The following is a 5,398-nucleotide window of genomic DNA, read 5'->3' on the forward strand; positions in this document are numbered from 1 at the left end:
TAATAAAGTAGACCAAATAGGCAGCCTCTATGATGTCAGTCAAGGGGGTGCTCAACCCATCCCTGATTTTTGAAGATTTCTTTAATATCAGGGTGAGCTAAAAAACTATGGTCATGGGCAAATTCTGACACTTAGTATTTTCCTGCGAGTTGAGACCGCGCCCATGAGGAGAACTATGACCCTTTAGGTAAGATCCACTGTGGTGACCTGCTTGCATACTTTGAGGTCATCAGTGCAACTTCCTATCTATCCCTCAGTTTGGTTTAAAAGGGGAGTTCTGCCCATTTACCACGTACACCGAAAAATCGATCTAGCTGTCACATCAGTTCATAGTTTAACCTCTTTTTCTGGCTATGCTGTTTGGGGGCCCTATACTGTGGCCAGGCATTATTACAGAAAAGGTCAGTCATCTCTTACATCAGGTCTGGGGATCAAACCGTACATCACAGTGGAGAGTCCTGCAGAACAGTAGTAACTTCCCTTCTGGAAGAGAAAAGAGGAGAAGTGAGGCAGCGAGTCGGGTCTCTAGCCTGACTTCCTGGGCTTTCAGATTTAACTGGCATTTGACCAGTGCTTACTGCATAGCCTGACTTAGAGAGGAGAAATAGTGGCAGAGGTCTCTGCCATCCCTTGGCTTCTGGGTATTTACCATGTAGCCAGTGGGCTATGGGCCTGGGTTTCCGGGTTTAACTAGTCTTACCGTGTAACCCATAAGTTTAGGTTTTGGGCTTCCGGGCTTTCACCGTGTAGTTGTGGACACTAGAGTTTTCTTGGGCTCCTGGAACCCAGTGCTCTAGCATCTGCCGCATAACCATCCCCTGTTGGCTCTAAGTCTCTTTTGGAACACTTTCTCCCTTTTGGCTAGACCTCTGTTTGATCCACATTTGAACTAGCAATGCCTGGTTGTTCAGCGTTAGCTGGATGGAGACTGTGTCAGCCCCTGTTTAAAGGATTTGGCTTCTGAGCCAGAGACTGGAGCAGCTAGAAAGAAACACATTCATTGTCGCTCCCCCTCTTCGCGGAGGAACGACACAGGACCCCGCGCTGTTCTCTTGTCTGCTCGGCCCTCCCCACCTCCATTGAGGGGCGGGCCCCCCTGCCACTTTCCCCACTTCCGCGGGGGAGCGGCACACCGCTGGCCAGCTCGGGGGCTGTCGGCCAGCTCGGGGGCTGCTCAGATGTTCCTCAGGTGTTCCTGGTGCATGTTGGCTCTCTCCTCCTTTATAGTCCTCTTCCACCAATCCCAACTCTGCTACCCACATGCCTAGTACGCTGCTCTCCTCCAATCAGGAGCAGGATCAGCTCCTGCAGGTTATTGGTCGAACTGGAGGCAGCTGTGTAGAAGCCGTTTTCTCCTCTCCCAGCGCCATATTGTGGGAGAGCAGATGCATAGAATAAGTCTTAATTCCAGTAACTTAGTCTAGTCCCAGTTGCTCCCCACAATTTATAACTGAAGTTTAGCATCATTTCACATCTTGGCACCACTTTTAATCTAAACAGCCTGATTGGTTATTATCTCTGCAAGATGAGAGATCTATCTTTTGACATCTCCAGGAGCCCTCTGGAGATACCAAAAGTCCAGAGAATTTAGAACTTTGATTTTCAGAAAGTCTGTTAAAGGTGCCAAGAGAACTTAGAGTATCTGGTCAAAATAGAATTCCTTAACATCCTGAAATGACAGCCATTCATTAGTCAGGGTGATTTTAACACTTTTAGACCAGATCTGTCATAATGATATGTAACAATGCTTTTCATCAATCTGAACTTAACAGAGACGGTTGAGTACACAATAGATTACTTTGGCAGAACATGAATTCTAGGTCTCTTGTTGTCGAATAAACCAGAAATAAAAAAAACCTTGAACATAAGAGTTAGCACACAAAGTCATCACATAACTCAGAATTATTTAACAGAGTCAAAAAGAGCTTACACGACCTAACTTTAGAAATGGCAGAGCAACCGATTAAGCAGACATTGTTAAAAAGAGACGTTACAGTTTTTGCAAAAACAGATTTAAGATTTACGATTGAGACCATTTCCAGATATTTACCAACATTAGTGCACATTTTTTAAAAACCCCATTGTTATAACAGAAGATCAGACTTCAACTTTAGGTCAGTGTAATTTTGGCATTAGCACTCAACTTAAAGAAAACTCGTAAACAATATTTTAAAATCGTAAACATTTGAAAACTTTTCATGACTTGCTCACACCTTCTGAAACTTTACACCCGTAGTTACTTTTACATAGTCTTGAATTGTCATGTATGGACAACCTTTGAGAATACATGCTAACAAACTCAGTCTCTCTTATCGAATTTGAGATACTAAAAGTACACGTAATACATTTTCCCAAGTTTTACTTAGCACCAATGCCTAGATGACTTAAAACACTGAGTTATTAATGACTACCACACCATTATCTGAATTAAAGTCAAAACTCCATTTCCCATGCCTGTAAGTAACATGAGGGTAACACCTGAGCAGCAACAGGGACACTAGTGCATGTTTACAACTTTGAAAAGAAACAAGTTTAAAGCATATCAAGGACATGTACAACTGAGCAAGGGAGCCACCGGGCAAACCCAAGGGCTTGTGCATTAACTCAATTCTCTGAACCAAACTATACTGGCTTACTTTAGTTAACAACATAAAGGCCTGTATACACAGAATTTACTCTCATTTTCATAAGACCACTCTAGCTGGAAAGCAAAAACATGAATACAGCATAGGTCTGACACCGTTTACAACATTTTAATACATTTCACATAACCTGAATTGACTCAAGCAGCTGTTACTTTAACAAATTTTAGAGTCTCATCCTTTGAGAGTTCCAGGGATCCGACTGGAAGCCCAAAGTTGGAAGACTTGGTTTAGATTTTTTTTTTTTTTTTGACAGGCAGAGTGGACAGTGAGAGAGAGAGACAGAGAGAAAGGTCTTCCTTTTGCCGTTGGTTCACCCTCCAATGGCCGCCGCAGCCGGCACACTGCGCTGATCCGATGGCAGGAGCCAGGTGCTTCTCCTGGTCTCCCATGGGGTGCAGGGCCCAAGCACTTGGGCCATCCTCCACTGCACTCCCTGACCACAGCAGAGAGCTGGCCTGGAAGAGGGGCAACCGGGACACCCGGTGTGCCGGCACTGCAAGGCGCAAGGCGGAGGATTAGCCTAGTGAGCCAGGGCGCCAGCCTTCGGTTTAGAATTTAAGCTGTCAGAGTCAAACGGTTTAACGTAAACAACTTCCCGTTGCAGTTTTCCCATTCAAGACTCATAATGGCAATAAAAACGCGAAAACTTCAAGACAGGTGAACGCTCTCAGATAAGTCAGGGACAGCAGCACAGAAAAGAACTCGTCATCAGCGTATGAGCCCATTGCTTAGGCGTCCATAACTGCAAAGAGAAAAACCCATCAGGTTGGAAAGGTTGATGGGTTAAGGGTCTCGATCCCTTAGGTAAGGCCAGCAGTGGAACTGAATTGGAACTTCCTCCCGGGGAGGAAAAAAGCTGCCCTGGGGGCGCGCTCCCTAGAGATATCTGGCTATGCCTGCCTGGGTGCGGCAGGCCACGAGGACTGGAATAAAGTGCAGAGAAAGGCTGTGGTCCCCCATTTACAGGGAAGACTGCGCACACCGGGGCCTGGCAGGACTAGCCGTGGGGTTGGGTAGGTGCGCCATTTCACCAAGAGTGCTGGGAACCTCCTATAATTCAACCAAAGCCAGATCAATTAGGACTACTGCAGACACTCAGTCAATTACAACAGGTAGTAAACTTTAGCTCTTTTCCAGATTTAGTCCTCAGGCAATCAAAGCTTAGCAACAGGAATAGTTCACAAAAACTTTAAGACGCACCAGAGCTACCATAAGCTGCAAAGATGGAAAACTTTCTACCAGGTTGGGAAGGGTTAACAGGTAACAGCTTTTCCCTTAGGTGGAGAGACCAGTGGAATTTCCCTCTCCCTTTCTCCTGGCCAGTGGTATAGGAATGGAGATGAGGAGAGCAAAAGAGTGGGGGAGGGAGCCCCGGGAGGAGGAGGAAGGCAGAAAGCAATGGAGGACTAGACGTGCCCTCACCTTCCGCTATGAATCTCAGCTGGAGGAGAGCATAGGGAAAGGCCCTCCTGTCTGGGGGCTGAGTGGGGTTTGAAACCTCCTATCGCTCAAGGTTACCCACTACCTAGTTGTCTGAGTTTACCTGGAGGGCCAATATTAGCCTCGACCGAAGCTAAGCCCTGCTCGCGTAGCAGTAGGCAGCGTGACCAGGCGTCCCTCCGAGAGAGAGACCTGGTCCTCGGGTCGCAGTCCGGCTGCCGGGAAGCTGAAGAGAGCTCAGGGGGTCTCCAGGCTCTCAGACAACTGCCCTTCCTAATTTCCCTCCCGTTCCTTACAATCCCTCTGGAGTTTCGGCCGTAGCTAAGCCGTGGCCGGGGGGACTCCGCGTTCTCGGAGAGCTGTGGGGTGCCGGACACTCAACGGTCACTTCCACAGATCCGTTCCCGCTTGAGGGAAGGAATACTGACCTCCAATGTCCTCAAAATCCCTTCGTGGTTACCGGAGAAATTGCAGGGTTCTTGTCTTCGCGCAAGAAAGAATTCAGGCGTGAAACAGAGAGTAGTGGGAGGTAAAAGTAGCAAAGTTTATTAGGGAAGGGACATCCGTAAGAACGGATGGGCACCTCTCCAGACAGGACCTGAGAGAGAGTGCCCAGTCGCTCGGACTCGGGGGGGGGGGCGGGGGGGGAAGGAGCGAGGTTACATAGTTGAGTGCAGAGATTACGCCTGGCCAGACCAGGCAGGCGACTCAGCAGAGAGGCAGAGGGCTGAGCGTGGAGTCGGGTTGAGGCCTGGGGTTTTTAAGGAGATGGGTCTTGCTTCCCCACCTCTGTTCCCCTTGGAACAAAGGGCTTTTTGGATGTAAATAGAAAAACTTCTACCTGAGTTTTCTCTTGAAGGTCTGAAACAAAGGACTTTATGGATGCAAATGTTACCACCAGGAGCAAGGGTGGACAGGACCCCCTAAAGGATTGGGATCTGGAGCAGCATATCTGAAATGCAGATACTGGGCTGCACCTGAGAGACATCAGGTGGGAGGGGGCAGGCAGGGCAGGATGTGAATACCGGGCTGCCCCTGAAACACCATCAGGATGACTTTGAGATGCAGCATATGCTGGTCATAGAGGTCTTCTCTTTAGGCCTTTATGTCGCACACACATAAGCTCATAACTGACTTCCTACCTAACAGCCACATTGCCACCATTCCAGAAGGATCTGTTGTACAACACTTCCGGTCCAAGGGTCACCCCATTGGTGTCTCCTGGAAGCACACTGCAGTGGGGTCGCAGGCTCCCCAAGACTGCAGAGTTGGAACGTTTAGCTCATCAGGCAACTCAGCTGAAATGCAGGGCA

General features: G+C 48.1%; 1 long non-coding RNA gene across 1 annotated transcript; it reads right to left on the bottom strand.

Annotated features, from left to right (window-relative positions):
• Positions 1 to 1,887: 1,887 nt before the first annotated feature.
• On the bottom strand, positions 1,888 to 5,058 carry LOC149120511 (uncharacterized). Its single transcript, XR_016225874.1, has 2 exons — positions 4,514 to 5,058; positions 1,888 to 3,387 (listed from the first exon to the last, which is right to left on the bottom strand). It is a non-coding gene; the product is annotated as an uncharacterized LOC149120511 (long non-coding RNA).
• Between the last annotated feature and the right edge of the window lie 340 nt (positions 5,059 to 5,398).

This window comes from Oryctolagus cuniculus, chromosome 19 (genome assembly GCF_051225735.1).
Source record: "Oryctolagus cuniculus isolate XC-2025 breed Fujian yellow rabbit chromosome 19, ASM5122573v1, whole genome shotgun sequence".
NCBI lineage: Eukaryota > Metazoa > Chordata > Mammalia > Lagomorpha > Leporidae > Oryctolagus > Oryctolagus cuniculus.